The sequence below is a fragment of the Ambystoma mexicanum genome, chromosome 4q, assembly GCF_040938575.1.
Source record: "Ambystoma mexicanum isolate Mex_15411 chromosome 4q, UKY_AmexF1_1, whole genome shotgun sequence".
In the NCBI taxonomy this organism is placed as follows: domain Eukaryota; kingdom Metazoa; phylum Chordata; class Amphibia; order Caudata; family Ambystomatidae; genus Ambystoma; species Ambystoma mexicanum.
In genome coordinates this window covers 507,455,940-507,478,608 of record NC_090928.1, presented here as the reverse complement: position 1 = coordinate 507,478,608, position 22,669 = coordinate 507,455,940, and positions in this window count along the sequence as shown.

Sequence of the window (22,669 nt, the reverse complement as noted above, 5' to 3'; positions counted from 1 at the left end):
GATAACTTAGGTTCATCAAAATTCTGATTATCCAGAAATTGCAATCTTACCTCATTGATATAGAATGAAAATAAGAGGTGTGCCAAAATGAACCCATGCTTAACCCCTCTAGATACAGTCAATGATGCCCAACATTTGCCAACCCTTCCCTGTTAAACTCTAGCAAAGCTCTAGATATATAATTTGTGACTGTGGTCAGAAGATTCAAAAGAGCTCCTTTATTTACCAAACTAAACCAGAGAAAATCCTGAGGGGCTGAATTAAAAGCTGTACCTACATCAACAAACAGAATGTACAGCGACTGATTAAATAAGACAACACATTTAAGAAAAACCTGATCTAGAGCCTGCTTTGAGCACGTGCGGTGTGTGGGCTGTGTGTTCGTGTTTGCTGGTCGGCTGGGCAGCAGGGCAGTAGTGTGGCCGGAGTTTCATCAACCAGTGGACTCTGGTGACAGCGCCATTATCAAGGGAAATGCAGCAAATTCATTGAAAATCTTCTTTACAAGGTCAGTGCACTGCACATGTTAAATCTAGTGCTGGTGGTTTCTTCTGTCAACTAATTAAAACGAAACTAAACTAAACAATCGTCACAATTAGCACAGAGGCTACAGCCCACCCAAACTGACCCTATACTCGAAATTAACTGCTAATACACAGCGGCACAAGGCTGCACCATTTACTAAAGTAAACACAATCAGCTAATAGAACGAGGAACTGGTAAGCGTTTTAATAGCACATCTGAACAGTGAATGAACATTTTAAAGAGACAAAACAGGCAGGATTATTCTGATGAAATATTACGTGGACAGCTGAGCCCTGGCAGACGACCAGTGGGCACCAGAATGGGATGGGTCATTCACAGCTAAAGACAATTCCACGGGTACTCTGTTCAACACACAAGTGGGGAAACCTCTGCCAGTGGGTCAAGAATTAACAATGAGTGCCCAAGTCCATGCCAGTGACCATCTTCAAGATCATCAAGATAGCAGCATGAGTCTACAGGGTAAAACGAATCTTGACCAACTATTGGCATCAGAAATGGAATATACCCTCACAGCGACAAATATCAAAAGGAAATTCAAGGAGTGTATCCCAAATAGAAGGCATCGGAGCTTGGGAGACTTAAACAAGGGAGTGTCAAATGACAGGAAATCCCCCTCTCGAGCAATGGGCATGGACCTTGCTGCGGTCCTTTCTTTTTTGGAAGAAGGTTTCTCCCAGGAAACCAATCTGTCGCCCATAACAATAAATGCTGTACACAAACCCCTGCTAGAATCCCAAATCAGGGAACAACCTCTGTCGGATACAGCAGGCCCACGACAAGAAATCAAAGAAGTCCAAAAATAGTCTAACCCAGGAGAGGGTATACAGGATCCAAGATCAAACCAAGTTACCCTATCAGCACTGATTTTGTGCTAAACTCTTTGGTAAACGTGTTTGACATGCTAAAAGGCCAATTTCAGACTCATTCAGGTGTAATGTTGGAATTAACCAAAGAAGTGGGCCAATGTGAATCCTCAATGGTGGGTCTAAGAAATGTATTAAACACATCAATATTACCATCACTAAAAAATCCCATGGAAGAGACTGCAAACAAAACCCTTGAGACAAGCTCGATCAATGGCGCTGAACACTAACCACATCATCTGTCTCTTCAAAAGCCTTTCTCGAAATAATGCTGAACCCCAAATGTGTGCCTTACATAGGAATGAGGTCGAACACGTTCAAATCGCATTTACCTCTATCTCAGAAAAGCTTAAGAGGTTTTACTCGGTTAAACCTACGGAAAGTTGGGAGATTCAAGTTTTTTCTTTTACTAGTTCGAGGTTGCTTAAAAAAGATTTGTTATGTAAAAAAAGGACATCTAGGACCTCCAGTTTGTCGAACAATTCAGACGACATAAGTGTTTCGGAAAAATGGGAGAATATGAGTTGGCATCTGCAAAGTAATGCTTGCAACATCACTAATAGTTCTTGGGGTTGCAGCCAACAGTGCACAGTTTATGACTTGTCCTGTTAATTAGACCACCTATTCCTTGAGCTGCTCGTTTTATTTAGGTTTGTGCATTTAAAGCAATAGTTTGAAACAGTCCCTCTTACAGAATCTTCATTGAAACGCGTTGAGTTTAAATCACTCCTTGTCGTCCATAGGGCCGTATATGGTCAGGGAGTAGAATATCTTTGTACCAAGTTTCAGCTCTCCGTTCCTACCGGGGGCACTTCGCTCTTAGGATGGCCATCTCCTCGTCATTCCATGCTACATGCTGGTTCGAACTGGCAGCCGCGCTTGTTCAGAAGTGGCTGCCAAGCTGTGCAATGCACTGCCACGTGATGTGAGAGACACAGAGAACCATCTCATGTTTAGGCATGCCCTGCAAACCCTCTTATTCTAGTGGTCTGGTGGCACTTCCTGCTCTAGTTGGATCACTGGCGCCAAGATGCCTTTGGCGGATCTATGTGATCACTGCGACGCACATAATTGCGACAGAAGACAAAATGCTGACTTTTTAAAAGAAATGCTTTGTTTAACCCCCTTTACACCACAAAGATATGCGGGGGAGACCCCTGCACCCACCCCACATGACTATAATATCACATACCCCCCACATATATATATGGTTTAAGGGGGGGTGTTAAAAGAAAGTAGGACATTTCGGCCGTTGCAATTATGAGGGCAACTTTGTGGGCCATTACTCCTTTGGCGAATGTGCACTTTAGAAATTCAGTAACATAACAGTCCTTTAGGCCCCAAGCCATGTCATCCCCACAAATCTGTACTTTGCTTTCGTAATTTCTTCCAACTATCCTAAGAGGCATATTACAGTAAACATGGAGCGTAGATCCCTTGGGATCGTCACTTGAGGCAGTAAAGTCGACTTTGGAGATCCTAAGGGGCGGTAATAAAACTGACGATAAAGCCTTTCATTTTTATAGATATCTATGCATTTGTTGACTGACTGTATCAGATGTCAACAAGGCTGGGATATTTAAGAATTACAGTGTGAGCAACCTGTGAAAGTAGGTATTTACTTATTTGTAGACTGCAAGCATACGCGACACACACCATCAAAGTGTCCTCTTTGTGCAGGCCAGACATACAGGGATGACACACCAAACAACTCTGGTAAGGTGGGTGCCTTACACGTGATCCAAAATGCACCACATTTTGGGTGTAGCACATTCAAAATCAGACATTGATGAATGGTGCTCTCTAACTGAACAGCAAATGTCTGCATTGAGTCTCCATTCTCCATTCCGGAGACCAACAAATTCCTAACTTTATCCAGCCTTTTCATATGTAATCATAATTACAGTGCATGCACCATTACCAGTGTGACATGCTATTACTGTAGGTGTATTTCAAAACAGCTTGATGATAGAGTGCAGGCTTAGCTCTGGAAGAGACTGGGTCTGCAAGCCTAAATGGCGCTTCTGCCGCCTTTGTAGTTTAATGTCTTTCTGTATGTTCGCGTCATTACTTCAGAGGTTTAATCCCTATTGTGAAAACAGCACACCTATCTGTCGCAACACCTCTCTGTTTTCTTGAGTACTTGTCTCGCTGGATTTCTTTCTTCGTGCCATTTTTCTTAAGAGTGTCTGGTTGTCTTTGCTAAAGGTTATGATAGAAAATGCAAATGGCAACCCTGGTCAAAGCAATGAGGAAGTAGTGGCACATTTTCTAGATACAGTTTGCTTTTCTACCTTAGCAAAGCTTTGTGTAGATGAGTAAACAGAACATACAACGAGTCCAATATGGTTCCGCACTTCATATCAATGTCACTTACTGTGCCAATTGGGTAACCCCATGAGGGTTAAGCAGTTATCACATGTGTGCAAGTTTGTATACAAGCAATGATCCTCTTCATCATTGCGAGGTGGATGAATAAAGTCTTATTAAATTGGGTAATCATAATAATCAGGCTTTAAAACAGGATAAATCCAGCATGAAACGCTATGTCAAACACAAACATTGGAATCATGTAATTATTAAAATATTCAACATTAGTACATTTTCAAAATGTCCGGCTCTCTTTATTTTGGCCAGACTGACCCAAGTTCGATTTGCTTGCCGTTCAGTTAGTTGAAATCCAGGGCAACTCATCGAACTTTTGCAATGGTGCTTGAAATGTACTTGCTACTTGTGAAATACGGGATGACAAAGTTTCTTTTATTTCTTTTTATTTTTATAATTCATTTTCAAATTTAGCCAGGGCAAAAAATAACATTTTGAACCAAGACAAGAAAACTGTGTGTGCAAGGTGGTTTTTCATTTGTTCTGGTTATACAATAAAAAGTCCACTTTTCTAGTGTGAAAGGCGGGACTGTGAGGTAAAACCTGTTTTTTTTGTCATGCAACAAATTTAGTGCAATAATCAGATTCTGCATTTTTACACCACTGAATAAATCTTTGTGTAACATGGATTTATTGGGGCAAAACTATGTGGCTCCATGATGTATTACACAGCGGCACAATGTGGAGTAATTGTGTGTCCTCAATTTATTAGACCCGTGAAAAACGTAGACAATCTGTCCGAAGTTTGTAAAAACTACTGGGGCATGTTACCTTAAGTCTGTGCGGCAGAAATAAAAAAAAAAAACGACTGCTTCTTATTTTGTGCAGAGCAACACTGACACTTGCATAACAGAGTGGTTGTTGCAGTGCATATGAACAGTGCTTGTAGCAAGAAATAAGCCACCGTGATCTAATTCTGAAACATTCTGAATCAAGCAAATGTCCATTTATACAAGCAAACCAAATGGTCCCGAACGTCTTCATGGTGAGCAAGGCGGTTTGGGTGACCTAGGTGATTATACACAGCATGAAGAGTTTGAGTTTATGGTATGTCTTATAGGCGGTGCAGGAGATTGCTATCAGAGTCTAGGTAGAGAAAGGGACCGAAATTGTAGTCAACAGTTGAACACTGAAATAGGATTTAGTTGAGGGTGAGGAAAATATTGAAATAGAATAGACCTTTTTTGTGACTAATGGGGAAGAGAGAATCCCAGTGTCCACCTGCATGTTATACATACATGTGCATGGCATCTCTTGCCAGTGATAAGTACATAAGAGAAAACCATAGAGTTGATTGGAGGCAAGAAGATTACATTCACTGATTGTAAACGGGGATGCACACAAATGGTCTTCTTGTTTCTATTAGTAATAGGGAACAGGAAATCTCAGTGTACACCTTGCATGGCATACACACATATGGGGCCTCATTTCACGGTAGGCGGTAAGGGTTTACCGGTAAGGGCACCGGTACTGGTAAACCCTTACCGCATTACTACAAGTTCCCTTTGCGGGACCCGACCTTAACCTTAACGGCTGGTCTTACCAGCCGTTAAAGTAGGGTGCCGCAAAGGGCCCTCGGTGCTAATTACGGTACCGCAATTTGCGGTACCGTAATTACCACCTTCCCCATTCCCATTATGCCCTATGGGGGCAAAAATGGGAATGGGGAAGGGCCGTGGTGAGTGGGGAATTACTGGCCCCACTCACCGTGGAGTAGGCTGGTAATTCTGCCATCCACCAAGGCGGACACGTTAAAATACCGGCTGCAACCATGACGCTAATAGCACCATGGTTACCGCACAACGTGTAATGAGGCCCATGGTATTTCTTGTCAGTGACTAGCAGTGAAGAGAACATCATAGAATATTTAGAGCAGAAGATTGAATTCAGTGACTATAACTGACTGAGTGGGCCTCCTTACGGGTCAGGTGGTAACTGTGCCCGTGCTACCGGTGGGTTGCTGCTAGACCCGTAAAAAATTACTGGTGCCTGACTTCCCGGTGCCACGGGGCTATTCCAAGTCCGGTGGCCGTGAAGTCAAGCGCCGGCAATTTCGTTACTCCCCATTCCCATAGAGTCCCATGGGAGTGGGTACATGGAAGCACCAGCACCATTGTTAACGCTGCCAGTGCTTACGTAATGGCTTTGCCTGCCATGAATGCTGTGCCCGACTGGGTCAGACCTGTCGGGCACAGCGGATCTGTCAGGCAACCCTGTAGTTTGCCAGTCCGGAAACAAAAGTGCTGGTAAGATTACCGGCACCATTGTTTCTAGACCGGCAAACTTAGAATGAGGCACAGTGTGTCTTTTTTTGTGAGTAGAGAGAATACTAATTAGAACATCATAGAATTGGCTTGATGCACATTATTACATCCTGTGGTTGTAAGTCAATATGCAACAGACATGGTGGGTCTCAAATTATTCCAGCCTTAAATATAACAGTGAATGAGGTCTCTCAGCTCCTATACTCCCAATGTGTAAACAAGGCTGTGGGTCCAGCTTCGATACATGTCAATCTATACAAATAAGACCAGAAATGTAGGTGATTTATCTTTGCAACATATTTTTTTTAAATGTGTTATAAACCAAAAATCCTTTTTTCACATGCACAAACAAAAGAAAACAAATTCATAAAATCACATACATTTTCGGTACACATGTTATTTCATACTGCATGTTAAGTGAAATTTCATTTTGGTTCCTCAATCGTTTAGGGTGGTATGGCTTTTCTAATAACGATGTTCACTTTGTATATACCGACAAATCTGCACGACCCGTATTACATTTATGGTCAGCGATGTTCATGGCAAGCACTGTGCCTAATATAGAACATTTCTGAAGTCAGTCTGTCCTCGCTCTCTGCAAATCGCAGAAAGCACCTTAGTCTTACATCCCAGTTCCCACTGCACTCCATCAGGATATGTTTAATGGACTGCATACTCGGGTCCTCCCAAATGGTACAGAGTTTTTTGCTTCTCCACTCTCACCCCAGCAAGACAACACCTCCCCTGTGTGCAGCAAATTTAGTTGGGCTCTTAGGAAGGTCTCTCTTCCTTTCAAGTCAGGGAATTTCCTTAAATACTTCGGCAAAAAAACTATTTTATTGTCGAATGGCTCGAGTGAGCCTGCTAAGGCTAGCTTGCGCATGTCATCTATTGTGTGGATCCAATCAGTGCGCATCAGCGCCTTTTTTTACCTTCATTGAATTGCTTATCAGGTTATCCATGTCACTGTCACACTTGATCAGTGCTCTGAATAGCAGTTTCTTTAGAGTAGACAAGAGTATTGATGCAGAGTTTTTCAGGTGAACTTCTAAGTCCTCATGAAGTGAGTTCACCTGTGGGACCGCAATCTATCGATATAGGGAGACTACCTTCCATTCTGCAGGTGATTTCAGTGATCTTAAGCCTCGCTCGTATCTTAGGCTGGCCATAGGGAGACTCTGAGGGAGGCCGAGAACCTTCTTCCATATGCGACCCTCTAGTCTCTGCCAATTTATTTTCCAGCCCAGGGGTTTCACTTCTAGCCCATATAAAATGATTGGGATCACTTTAGCTGTATAATATTTAATCACAGGTATTATGGAGAATTAACAATATTTCCCCACTATTTATTTCATTTGCGATGCCAAATGGGAAGCCTTCTCAGGAGAATCAAGGTTGATTTGTCGTACCTTCGGAGATGCATATAAGGTGAACCCCATATATACCACTTCCTCTATAACTGGAATGGTTTGTGCTCCCAGATTCCACTTAAATTTGGTTCCCTGTCTGCCTTGTCTCGTAAAGACAACTATTTTCGACTTCCCCGGGTTAATTAGCAGGTTGTTCTCTTTTATATAGGTTTCCAATGAGTTCAACAGACGCTAAAGGCCCACTGCTGTGTTGTCTAGGAGGATGATATTGTCAGCATAGGCCAACCATCTGATTGGACATCTGCCAATTTTTGGGCTTGTCAATGCTGCTGCTTCCATCGCCCTTCCCAAGTAAAGGTTAAATAAAAAGGGTGCCACCATACATCCCTGTCTAACACCGCTCTCAAAATTCACGTGTTCTGACAAAAGATCTGCGCTGTCCAATCTGACTCTCACTGTATTGTCATTGTGGAGAGATGCCAGCATCGCCAGCAGAGGTTTTGGTATTCCCCAACTCTCTAGCTTCCCCCAAAGACATTCCTTATTGACCAGGTTGAAGGCTCTCGATAGATCTATCCATGCCCCTGTAGAGTATCAGTCCCTCCTTGAACCCAGTTTTTTCAATAAGAGTCGCTAGTATTTTTCCACTCAGTGCTGTGGAGTGGCCTTTGTGAAACACTGTTTGGAATTTAGGTAGAATGTTTCTTTGTTTGGCCCATTTATCTAGTTCCCTAAAGAAAAGTCCTGCAAATAGCTTATATTCCACGTCATGGAGGGCGATCGGGTGGTAGATGGTCAGATCCGTTCGATCCCCCCTCTTGAAGATGGGGATAATGATGGAGGTCTTCCAGAACGGGGGAAAATCTCCTCTCCAAGAATTCTCTTAACAGCCGCGCAAGCAGCCCAGACCACACGCTTACATTTACCTTTAATACCTGATATGTTAAGCCATTAGGTCACGCAGGTCTAGAGGAGGATGTCTTATTTATCAATTCGGCAATATCATTCTCTGCAAAATCCAACTCCCAGGCTGTATTGGGGATTTTAAAGCAAGACTTTATTGATGGCTTTTGGTAGTGGAAATTCATATGGTTTATCCATTCTATTTATGGTACTAAATTACTTTGAACGTTCATGTGAGGAGCCTCAGCATAGTTCACTATTGCCCAGAAATTATGAGAGTTATTCTTGCACAATGCTTCAAGCATCAGCTCTCCATCTTTTTGCATTCGTAAAGCTTGTGGTTCCCAGAACCAGTTTTCATGTGCTTTTTTCGATTTTATTTGCTCTTTTTTATATGCTTCCAGGTCTAGGATTTTATTCCTCATGACCCTTAGCACATTGTGCAATTCTCGCTTTTTTGCCCAGGTCTTCTCATGAAATGTAGGCTGATGTGATGTCTTCTTATATTTATTTAGTGCGGTGGGACAATATAAGGACCATAAGGAATCTTGGAAAACTGCGGGCTGCATTTTTGCTTTATGACAACATCTGGCATCCCATGACAAACCCTTTCCAGCTCTTCGTTCAAGCGAATTCCGTCTCTTCTGTATTTTACCTGTCTATTTTTCCTGTTGCTCAGAAATAGAGAATGATGGTGATATTCCACTTTCCTAGTGGAATACCAAGCTATTACTGCCTCTAGACAATTATGGTTGCTTGTTCCACCATCTTTGACCTGGAAACTTGTACATATTTCAAATAGCTGGGGAGAGAGGAACATGTAATCAATGGTAGAGGTGGAATTGCCCCGTCTCCAGATCCCCGCAGGTGGGAAATCAAACTCTGTTGTACCATTAATGATCTTCAAGTTCCATTCTAAGAGGAAGGCTATCCATCTCCTTCCCATTGCAGTGACTCTTTTTGCTGTCAGCCTGCCCTCCCTGGAAGGGGTGGCGATACATGTGTGGTGAGGTCTCCTGCTATGACGACTGGAGTCCCCTAATGTTCTAGATTCACTTTGGTCAGGAGATCTGCTCATGATTCCAGTAAGGTTGTGAGATTGATACAGGCAGGATTCCAAAATATGTTTATGGCAATTATTTTTTGCAATCTATCATTGGATCGTAGGCCCAATTTTGCTGCTAAGATTCCCTTCTGTGAGGTGGAAATCATTTCTGACTGCACTATTAAGGAGTTTTGGGTGGCAATGGTGAGACCTCCTGATGGTCTCCCCCTCCCCTGGAGTGATGCTTGCTGGGGTAACATTTTGAAACCCTCTTATTGAAAGGAATTTATTAGCCATGTTTCTTGAAAGAAAATCAGGTCATTTTTCCCTAAAATGTTCTCCTTCATAATTATTGTTTTGAAGGATTTAGAACCCTGTGTGTACCAACTCAAGAATTGCCATTCCCTACAACTACAGGGATTCCATTCCCACTCCTGGCTTCTGTAAGACCTGGGTTACAATTTCGGGGAGCATGGACCAAACTTTATTTTGGAATCACCTTGCTCAACAAAACTGCTATTAGTTATTTCTCTATCTTGCATTCCTGTGATGTTATTTCCCTTCCTCGATTTGAGATCACACCCTACAACATGGTCCACCGTATATGTGTCAGAGTTTCTTTTGGGGTAGGCTGTGTGGAACTCTAGGCCATGTGTTTGCAAGGCATTAGTCGCTGCCAAGATTGCTTTTGCGCCCACCTTAAATTTCAATCCCACCTCTGCCACAAGGACGGTTTGGGGCAGTGGACATTTTATGAACTCTATGTCCTCTGAGGAAAACAGGTATAGGTCTGGGATTTTCTTTAGGTGAGCCAGAATGACACCACGGTTCAAGGATTTGTAGTGCAGTGTTTTTGTTCTACTCTTCAGCCAAAGTCTTTGGACGGCATAAGGAGCCATTTCTTCAAGTTTAGTTGTTGTTTCCTGGTGTATGGCCATCTCCTCTTCCTCTCACCTCCCCATGGGCAATTCACTGGTTTCTCGTTTTTGCACCCAGCTGTCTGGTATGATATGGGGGACTCTGTCCGACACAGTGGGCTTTCCACTTTCTTGAATCTCCAGTGGTGAGCCCCAAGTGACATCTTCTTATAACTCTCTGGCCCCGCCTCTTGCTGTTTTGGCTTTCCTTGTAGAAAAATTGGGGCCAATTTTAACACTTTAGATGGAAATGTTTTAAGCAACCCACTCTGGTTACTTGATTGCTTTGGTATCTGTTTTCTTTCCAAATGGGAGCCAATTTTATTGGTTTGTTCGCTATCTTAATTCTAGGGTTGGCAATGGACTGTTGTTTCTTTCCCATTTGGTGTGTGACTTTGTCATTTTGGGGCTGTCAGTAGAGGCACACTTTGTGTAATCGATAGTTTCCTCTGTCTGTATGCCTATGCACGTTCTGGTCATCTGTATCTCAAGAGTTTTGCAGACCTTGTCTCTCTTCATTAGTTGTTTATCTTGAATATTCTGGTTTTGGTCTATTGCTCCAATTATATGTTTCTCCTGATTTCTCAATTCATTTCGATCAGCCAACCTTTGCAAGCTATTTGGCCTATTTGTGTCTACTAGGCTTGGGTCTGCTAAGGCCTTGATGAAGCTTGTTGTACATGTATTCTTTGGTTTTCTTGATTTCCTGTTTTTTAATGTTTTCCCATCTTTTCTTCAGGTGGTGTAGACTCCAGCCTTCCCTTTTTTTGGCCCCTTTCTTTTAGCTTTTGTTCTCCCCTGATAGCTCTGATGTGCACTTTCAATCCAAACATTTCCAGTGGTCTTTTCCACTTGAGCAGATTTGGGGAGCGTGTCTGAGTGACTTTCTGTTGGTTCTACTCCACCACTCTCTGCTAAATGTGCCATTCTGTTAAACTCCTCCAAAGTTGATTCTGAAAGGGGGGTGTCGTCGAATGTTAGACCAAGCCTATCGTCCTAAGGTACAAGCTCCTCTTCTTTCGTCTATTCTTTGTTTCCTGTAGTATGATTTAAGATGTTGATGATCACTACGTGGATCTCCTTGTAAGGCCCCAAACTATTGCTTTAAATGCACAAACCTAAATAAAACGAGCAGCTCAAGGAATAGGTGGTCTAATTAACAGGACAAGTCATAAGATGTGCACTGTTGGCTGCAACCCCAAGAACTATTAGTGATGTTGCAAGCATTACTTTGCAGATGCCAACTCATATTCTCCCATTTTTCCGAAACACTTATGTCGTCTGAATTGTTCGACAAACTGGAGGTCCTAGATGTCCTTTTTTTACATAACAAATCTTTTTTAAGCAACCTCGAACTAGTAAAAGAAAAAACTTGAATCTCCCAACTTTCCATAGGTTTAACCGAGTAAAACCTCTTAAGCTTTTCTGAGATAGAGGTAAATGCAATTTGAACGTGTTCGACCTCGTTCCTATATAAGGCACACATTTGGGGTTCAGCATTATTTCGAGAAAGGCTTTTGAAGAGACAGATGATGTGGTTAGTGTTCAGCGCAAATATAGGGAAAGGGTATTATTTTGGAATAGTGATAGCAGAAAATTTGAATTAAAGTAGATTTGACGAAAACTGCAATTTCATTAAGGATATAGATTCAGTATTTATTAAAGTAGATATGCTTTTTCCTGGTGCCGTGTTCAGTCACAGGGTGATGACACCTGACTGAGGGAGAGAACACAATTGCAGAATCACAGGTGAACAATGGTGAAAGAGGACACACAATCACTTGATTAAGTGAGAGATCATTTCGTGAATGAGGCAACACAAAATCACAAACAGTGAAATGTGCTTTTTTTGGAGGACACCACAATAAATTACAGAGTGCAGATGGAGGCCTATCCTTTTCCCATCAACTAGACCATTTTTATGGCAAAATCGCCTTCGCTTTAGCTACTCTAGCGCATGTGAACAAGGCACAAGGAAACACAAAAACGTATTTTAACAAACATTGGCAAAAGCCAAATATTTTGGCTTTTTTTCAATTTCTAGTTTAATTTGACATTTATAGGCATGCACTCGTGTAGGCCCCTTAATGAATGGGCCCAGCTGAAAGAACATGCACGCTGGCCCTATCTTGTGACCATTAAGTGAGGAATTAGCCTCTGCTGGCTGATTGAATACTTCAAACATTTGCATCAGCAGTTGAGGGGCTTAGCATGCTGCGAACACACCCTGCTATGTAGGTCCATAAAAGATTTTTGCAATCTGTACCATCTACCCAGGTCTGATCAATAATGTTAAAAGGCAACTTCAAGTCTCAATTGCCCAGGAATGCAAATGATGTTGAGCAGAACACTGCAACCCCCTAACTATCCATTCACTACAGGGCCAAAATGTAGGACGATACCACTCTGAAACAGACAACAGCCATACAGACATACATGATATATGAGACCATTGTGCTCTAGCACCTTGAAGCGTCTCATGTGCTAGATGTAATTACCAATAATGATCTAAGACCCAAATTACCAAAGAGACTCAACAAATGTGTTAAAGTACTACTTTATTATCAGCATAAAATAAAGTAGGGCAATCTGGCCAACAACAAGCTGTAGTCCACACACTCACATTCAAACTTGACTATACAAAGGTTTTTACCTCAATGTATGTTAGCTATGAGGTCATCCTACGTGGCAAATTGTAAAACCTATTGAAGGGAGGGATTGGTTAAGGGAACATATATAGCTATAGTATGTATACATGTTAATAACATCATTGGCTGCCCCTTATACGTTAGACACACCTTGAACTACCTCTAAATATGTTTAATACAGATTATGACGGAAAATGGCAACTGGTGGGTCTTTGCAACACTGTATAGCATGTTGCTACATAGACCCTCTGATTGGTTAACATGCTTTCCAAACCTTGGACTTTCGGCTTGTTAGCAGCACATAGACAGAATGGAACCCAGGTGCCGAGAGTAATATCAGACTACTCCCCACTTGCCCAATTAGTCCATCATCTCTCATCGATCTGTCCGTAAGCCAAGGCTTCTCCTTTGTAGTTGACCTTGCAACCTGTTCTCTATTCTGGAACTTTTAAGGGAGTGTAGGTACACCATTATCTACTTCTACAGCTTAATGAATAGCCCTTGTTTTTTACTTCTGAATCACGTGTGCGGAAACCACGATTTATCCATCTCAACCTTCCATTTACTGCTATTTAATTCAATTGTACTGGGTGTCATTACTCCTCTTGGCCTCTAGAGACTCGCTCACTCCACCTTTTATAGGTGTTTTGCATCTTTTAATTGCCAAATACATGGCTCTTGCAGATGTTTTCCTATTTGCCTAATCTAAGAAAACTATGTCTTACATACATGGTTTATCCATTTGACTCCCCTTGTGCCTTGCAATTATTCCTTGAAGTTGTATCTTTGATCCCAGGCCAATAGACACCTCTTTATTCCTCACACAAAGCTGCTTTTCCAGCTTCTCCTGACTCTGCAGCCCTGGTCTGTCTCCAAGGTAGTGTGTGGGAGTGAGGGGTCATTTGGGCCCCCCTCACACATTCAGCACAAAATAAACCACTTGCTCACGCTTAGCGGCGGACGCCTCCATTGTCCGTATGCTGACATTAACATAAGTGGGGCTGATGCGGGAGACACTTGGCTTCCATTTTGTGTGCCCTCTACTCCATCTTTGGACTATGCCTCACTTCAATAATACAAAAAGGCTTCTCTCTCCTCTGCAGCGCTGCGCACAGCGTGCTCACAGACCCCACCTTTTCTCCCCTGTCTGAAAGCCTCACAGATCTCTTTCTCACGGATGTGCCGGGGATAATTGAAACAAACAATACACTGTATCATCTCACTCTTCCTCTGTGATCACTGTCCTGTGTGTGACCCGGCTCGAAACATGCCCCGTAGCTCATCCATCTCCACAAACCTGCCTGTGCCCTCTTACTTCTGCTGTTGGAAAATTACTGCCATTGTAACCTTGTGCCCTCCTAAGGTATTCTCTTGATGTACCAGAAGTGTGACCCGGCTGTGCAACCAACCCCAGAGTGCCCCCTACTAAAACCAGACCTCTGTCACAGTATATTGCACCCTAGAATTAACAAATGTCACGGTGTCCCATAATTGCTTTGATGCACACAGGCCCGCCCCATGACCAGGAGTATCACGCCAACCAAGACCCCTGAGGCATGTACCCCATATAAGTCTCAATGAATAATAATATAATTATATGCATGCAATTTATATGTTTGTAAAGATTTACTCAGAGGTGTACTCATTATCATTGTTTATTGTGTGTCTAAGAGTAGTTTTTCATGTTATCTTAGTTAGTGTCCACCCTATCTCACCGTGACCTAACCCTCACCCCTCCCGGACACATGCGGCTGGACTTCGTGACGCTCACCCTTCCGCCATCTGAGGAGCCAATCCTGAAGAAGCAGCACCTACAGTGCTATATGTGTCTTTTCCTTGTAGCCAATACCGCATTTTTGTAGCACCCTATGTTAATTGTGTCATCTATGAAAGTATTTTGCTTTATAACTTCTTGTAACTGTAATGTTTGCCAGAGTGCTCTTGAGGCAGCAGAGTTCTCTGGATGCCAACTTTATATAAATCAACTAAATCTTGCAACCTGTTCTCTTAGTCTCATTCCCCATTGGGGTGTCTTATATTTTTTGGATATGCATGTGTAAGTTGGGGAGTGAGCCTTTACAGTGGCTTGATTGGTTTTAATATGAGTCTGGCGTCCATCTTTCCATCATGGCCGCTCTAGCCATGTTATGTTTTCCTTTGCAGCAAGCTTCTATATGTCTCGTCTACTATGCGTTTCTGTGTCTATACACTTATTTGCAAGCAGGTTACTTTACATATAGGATTTCTTCGTATTTGATTACATGTTTCTCTTGTTACTTCAGTTGCATCTTTATTCTTAAGTATATGCATATGATTTCATTACGTCTCAGTATCTTTCCTTCATGACCTCACTCTGCCTTTGTCAGATTTCACTTGTAGATCTATGATGTCCCTGTTTGGCCCTGTTCGGGCTTGATTGGATACCCCACTGCATGCAACTGCTTTGCGCATTCAGTCACATCTGCTTTCCTTAACAGTGCCACACTTCAATCGGATACTACCTTCCTCTCTAGCCGTTCCTTCCTTTGCGACCTCTTCTGTGCTCTTCCCTTTGCCTCTCATTTCACCTTAATCAATTTCTTGACATTTCTTTGGAAATCTCTTCTGTCCCCTGATCTAAAAATCGGCTGCTTACTCTGCTTAAAAATCAAAACAACGCATCAGGATGTTGTCTTAAGGTCCTTATCTTTGCACCACGTTATGATCACTCAGCTCATCTCACATGTGCCTCCTTTTCCCTGACATGCGCTGTGCTTGTGCATCGCACTATTCATTTGTAAATCTATTTCTCCCTTCCTCCTCGTGCATGCACTGCATTGCTTTAGTGCAAATTACATCTCTGCTCATACCTCCTGTCTCTTTTTGCACCGGGGCCCTGTCCCTTGATCTATTCTCCCTGCCCCTGATGCTTTCTCTTTAACTACATTCTGAAATCTTCTTGCATGGCTCCATGTGGACATAATTCTGACACAACCTGTATTCCCATCCTCTCCCTGTGCCTTTTGTTTTCTTTCTTGAATTGAATCAGCCTCTAATCAAGCATGCCCAAATGACTGTTTCGTAAAATCATTGTTTCCAGCTAAGATTCGTTATGTTATTATGCAAACTTTTGTAAGGAGGAAAAGGAAAGTTCTGGGGTGCTGCTTCCTTTTACTGTCTTCTTCAGAGAGCACTCAGAGGAAATGCTATCTGACATTGATCTATGTGTGAATGACCTTGTGTGTACCCCAGATAAAGTCAAATGTGCAATGTATTATGCTGACTGTGCTACACCATGGATCAATTCCACAATTATCCATCCCTTTCCCATTTGTCCCATGAAGATAAAAAAGGGGAATTGTGGAACTTATTTGAATATTTTCCCTAATCATTTTTATAGGGGCATTTTATTAAGATTTGGATGGAACTTGCTGTATCCAAGAAAGGTGGTCAGTAGGGAGGCGGCTTACTGGCGATTCTGTAAATACCAGATGGAAATGGAAACCACATGACATTTGCTGCTAGATTGCCCCACTCTCTTGAAGGAGAGATTGTGTTATTTTAGAAAATAGTTTTTAAATGTAACCTGGGCAGACAGGGAGAATCTGCGGAGGAGATGCCTAAGTGTCAATTGACATCAGAGGGTCTAGCAGTCTCAGGCTTTTTCAATTCTTTGAAATTAGTTTGAGAAATAGACAGGAGAGAGGAAGAATTGTTCTTTATGTTATTGTTCGTCTGTCTATTCTTTAGGCTGAATGTATTAAAAATGTACAGGTGTTAGGCTTGATATATTGTACAATTGCGAATTTGCACACTCGAGACTACTCGGGTCCTCTTTTAAAATAATTGGATGAGGTTCCATTTTTAAAGAAAATTTGCTTTGCATTTATGAATTGAAAGATATCTGATTCGTATGATACTGTTTTTCCTTTTCTTGGAATCTGCATAATATTTTGTAAAGGGTTGATGTATAAACCATATACAATAAAGAAAAAAGAAAAAAAAATGACTGAAGGCCTGATTCTGAACTTGGGAAAAAAAGTAGTGAAGAAATGCTACATTCCCCCCTCTAGTTCCCTCCACCGCCATTCTGAGGTGGTTGGAAGGATTGGAGGGGAGCTGGCGTGCATTTCAGCTGCAAAAGCGGATAAAATCTATCATTGTGGGAGCAGTGTTTGCACCACTGTCACTGCGAGGATGTCTAAAAAATCGGACACTTTTCTGGTTTACTAAAGTCTTATTGAGCCTCCCGTAAATCAGGATAGAGGTGTTCCCACTGAGGGAAAAGCATAGCTTGTAAAGAAAAGACTTGGGCAGAAATGTCGGATCTTTGAAGTCAGTGTGCCGCATTCATTCTTTCACATAAAATTGTGCTTTTAGAAAGGAACAGCACTTTTCTAATTTTACACAGACCTCTGAATGTGGCCCTTGATGCCAGCTCGCCGCCTGCCACCTGTAATCTTACTGCATTTACATTGCTCCTGCAAGCGCTGCCATGTGCTTCCAAATGTGGCTTCTAACTTCTATCTCCATGCTCTTTCAGGTTTTATATAACTTAAGCTAATTCCTTGTAGTCGCTTTTCTGGTCTGTGGAGAGCATGCGACTCCTCGCCATATCTTGATCAATCTATTCAGCTGTGTTCCCTAAACGTTCAATCTGCTTGTGTCCTACTGCATCTGGTTGACGTCAGTGTTTTCCTTATGCTTTTGTGGCCCCTGCTGAATATCTAAGCTCACCTGCGTTTCATAGACTATCATTGCATTAGAGCTGCTGCAAATCTGACCTGCCATTTGTTTATAATTCTATCTTGCATTTCCCTTAGAAAAGCAGACTGTTGCGCCGCCTTTTACCTCACCACACCTGGGTGTGCTCAACTATCTCTTCCCTTCTACTTCCAGAACGCCCTAGGTCTTGGCACTTTTGCCTGTCACCAATTCCCCTTGTTCATCTATCAATAAAGATACTTTAAAATCTCCTATTTTAGACAAATGTTTCTTAAACACATACCCAGCAAGCTGCATATCCGAAGCTGCCTTTAACAAAGACAATTAATCAATTCTTGAATTGCAATCCCGGCACACCTTTCGCTGACACCTGTACACATTTTAATCCATAAGAAAAGATCACCCTCATCGGCTTTTCACTCATCACCCCAGATCATGGATCATTATCCTCCTGTTTAATTGTATGGTTCTCAAGATTTGTGCTATAAATTAATCCTCCAGGTGGTCAGATTACCCGATTGGTCAACCCCCCTAAACTCCCACCCCCTTCCCTGTAAACATCTTCAACAACAGAACAATCAAGGTGCAAGGCAGGCAGAAAAATCTACTTATCTTTGAAAACCTCATTGCAGGTCTACCTGGAGTTGCGAGCCCACCCACTTCTGCCTTTTACTCTGTGGTGGCAACAACCCACCTGACTACCCCCTTGGAACATCTGCTTCCTCCCTGCCACTTTCATGGCAGCCTACTTCAGAAGCGGCCACTGTTTACTTTCACTGGGCCCTCTCAACCTGGTTGCCACTTTAATATTGATCCCCTCGCCATAATAGGAATGTGGTTCACAGGCAACTGCTTGACTGTTCTGGACATTCTCCTCCTTTCAGGTTAAACAAAAAACAGGCCAAATAACGCTGGTGGTGGCTTGGCCTAATCCACTTGGCATACCTTAAATGATGGCGATTCTGTCATCTCCCACCACTTCCTTTGCAGAACTGGCCTGCAATGGTCCCTCGAGATCATAACAACAACTTAACACTGGTTGTTATATATGGGCCTATTGGTGAGACTGCAGTCTTCCTGAAAAAAATGGGTAGATTACACTAGCAAATTGAAGTCTGGATCAGATAGAATCCTCATCATGGGGGACATAAACACTTGGCTTAATACTCCTTTGAATAAAACCACTTCTAACTTTCTGGATTGTCTGGACAGACTTAACCTCTCTATCCTATCTATATCACCAACTCACAAGGGTGGTCAGATGCTGGATGAGATCATATCTCCCAACATCCCTCCAGCCACTAGTAGGATCACTCCTCTCCTATGGTCTGACCATTACCTCTGAATCATCTCACATTTCCATCGACCTCAATGAAGAATGTGGATTACATTACAAACCAACCCATAAAATGGGTTACCACAGAAAACCTTTTGCAGGCTTTCTTTGCCTCCCTTCTGGACACATCCCGACCTCGCAGGGCACTTAAGCCTCTTGTGGATGACATCATCATAACCCTTGCTATCCCAGCCACATCGCTGAGCAAAAAGCCCACTATTAAACGAAATTAATAGCAGGTGGTATTATGCCAAACTGGCCTTACTAAGAAGGACAAACGGGCAGCTGTAATGCAAAGGCAGAAATATCTGGGCCAGGCTGACCTTGCTGCTTCAGCGGGGCACCAAAAATGCTACCAAAATAATTGTCTTTTCCCCACCACTGCACCTTGGTAGCCCCCAACAAATCAGATGACGTTTTCATGAATTGTCATGAACTATAAAACCCAATGCAAATCAGCAAGACTAATTCCCCCTCTCAGGTACAAGCTGATGACCTTTCCTCCGTTTAAAAAATTAAGATCAAGGACATTTCTCTAAACATCGACACCTAGCTTAGTTCTAACTAGCCCTTGCTGCATCCCTATCCTTGAGCTAACATCTTCTCAGCCTTCCAAAAAATCTCGCCAAAAGACCTGAGCAAAACAGTCACCACAATGAATGCCTCTACTCTCCAAAGCCACCCTGGCCCAGCGATCACCATAAAAATTAACATAATTACCCTGGTTCCCTCCTTGACCACCTTCATAAACTGCGGGTCTGGACTACTGACAACCCTGTTCATGTGTCCTTCTTCCACCATGGGCTTTCCTACTCCCCTGGTCCCTGAAGCCAAACACCTAGTGGTCTTCAATTTAAATCGCTCCTTCAGCAAGCAGATCCACGAGTGCCCAAAGCTTACCACTTCCAACTGCCCATGCTAAGCCTCCCTTTCCTTAACATCCAGCACAAAGATTAGGGCACGTGGGCTATGGTTCTAGCTAGAATTGACAATAGCAATAGTCTATTCCTGGGCCTGCCTAAATATCTCCTCCACATCCTGCAACATATCCAAAACAAAAGCTGCTTGACTCACCATCAGACAAAAAATGCACGATCATACTAAACCAGCCCTACTGGTCCCTCACTGGCTCCCCCCATGAAAAGTTCAATACTTAATAGCTAATTCACAAACCTCTCAAAGTAAATGGCTGATCGCTTGAAAAGATACCTCCTGGAACGCTAAGATTCACTGCTGCAAACAATCTGTCTCCAGCTTCCTTCAGAAAGAAGTGACTGTGTAAAATAAAAAAAGAAAACAAAAAAGAAAATCGCTGCATCAGCTCTGGAGAAGGCTGCCTATGGAACTCCCACCCTCCTAACTTACAGCACAAAAAGAGTTGGTCAACCTTTAGGAAATAGTTAAACACATTCTTGTTTAAACATGCTTTCACGCTAGTCTGACACTTTTAACTTGGGCTACTGGACTTCCACCACTACAGCACTGTCTGCAAGGCACACATATTGCATGGCACACTATCCTGATTTTATGCCACTTCACTGTCTCCCTGTTTCATACCAGCATGGTTCATGTAATGTTGTGCCATTTTATTGAGCTCTTATATAATTCCACCAGTACATGTATTGCTCTTGAACTCCCATCTCTCTCCTCCCTACACACTTGCTATTACTTACTATTATCCCCCATGAATCATACATACTGCACATGCTCAATATAGGAACAGCAATGCATGCACTGTACCTTACATGCCGAAGCTTTAGACATCAAAGGTATACCCCTGAATGAGCACAGGCAACAAGAAAAGTAGAAAATTATCAGGCAACCAAAGGGAGCCCACACGGCCAAAACATATGTCTGTATCTTAGCTTTTGGAACCGGCTCCAAACTATGCAAACACAATTCTCTGACATTCTTCCTCAGACATCATACCAACTTGGGTAAAAACTGCAATTGTATGAGCAATATTCGGTAACCCCCCAACTTTCTGTAGGAAGGCATATCCTCTGCCCCTTCCTCTCTTTTGTTGTGTGAATAGCAGTTGATGGGTGAGGTGGTACCTCACTGGCTGCAGGAGAACCCCTGTGGGGACCAGATCACACTTGTGCATGTTATAATCCCTGACAGCACCCCTCCCTACTCTCGGAAGGGAACCCACTAAAATCTGGATGAATAAAGCATGGCTGTTTTTGCCCAGGCTCCATCACTTAGCTCTGGCACAAAGCCATGTAGTGGCATTGGTCAAGTACTCTTTCTTAGCAAGGTGCCAGGAAGACTGCCAACTTGACATTGCAGTGTTAGTGGAATGCCCATCCTAACCGCCCGCCAAAGAAACGTCCTTTGTCACTGTCAGCATGTCACCTTCCTGCAGCAGCCACACCAACCTTAGCCCAAGATGCTGGATTTATGTGTATTCCATATGCCACCTCCTATCTCTTCTGCTTTTCGTTTCATCACGAGGAACTCCCTGCAGGGTTTCAGGGTCACACCGATTCTGACGTCCTGGTGCTGCCTCAAAACCTGGTGAGTTGGGGGTAGGGAGAGTGCCATTTTGGCCTTTGTGAGATGAGTATTAGGGCTTGTGGGAGACAGCATTGTAATCTCATTGGGAAGAATGAGCAGGGATTCTGCCCCTGCCCCGAATGCCTGATGAATGCCTGTCAAACACCTTTTTAACCTGAACAAGATGGGCTCTGCCTTTGATGGGCAGAATTTCTATCAAGCCACTAAGCACAGCACCTGAGCATGCTAGAGTGAGGTTTGCGACGTCTCCCAGCCGGCCATCTGGCATAATAAGAAAGGCAAAATGGGTGACTGCAGCATCCAAATTTCAAATCGCCCAAAGTTTCATACCTACCATAACCTTTAGCAAGTAATTTATTGAAATTGAGTGGAGTTTCCAGGCGTCCCCTTCCCTTCCTCTTTCAGCACGCAGAAAGTAGTCTCTGTTGCACATGGTGCGATGCAAAGTATCTATTTGCGAGAGAGAGAAAGAGGGAGAGAGAGAGAAGGAGAGAGAGAGAGAGAGAGAGAGAGAGAGAGAGAGAGAGAGAGATACATCAACACTAACCGAAGCATGCCTAAACATTTCTCTTCAGACCCATCACACTCTCCCACATCAGTGGCTAACCAGACTCAAAGCGATGTAGTTTATCAGATCTTGGGCTCTTCCCTTTGGATAACACCTTCTCAAGTGTCTCTGTCAAACCTAGAGAAAGCAGATTGGCACACAGGAACTGGGTACTTCTGATCTGCACCCATTAGCACCTCAGGTTTTAAATATGTCTCTCCCACTGTCCCACTAATGAGCCCCCCATTTTCTTACAGAGCCACACGTGGCAGGGTCATCAATAGTGGCAAAAGGACACTATGCAACATAATTTACATTACATTGCATCTGAATGTACCAAGACATATGAATGGCCCAGTTTCATTGTTTCCCATCCCTGTCTTATTCCCCCAACCACCCATTATTTTTTTGAGTGTCACAAAGTTATTTGTTTATCAGTTGTTGCTATACAAATCAACAACATATAAATATATAGGAAACATCCAAAAAGCCCACAAAAAAGCCCGAATGGGAGATTTGGCTGAATTTCAGCCGTTTGAAAATCCAGAACGGCTGAAAAGTTTGTCCAAATCCCCCATTCAGTGCTAAGGGCTGTGGGGACTGTGGGTGTGTCCCCCGCAC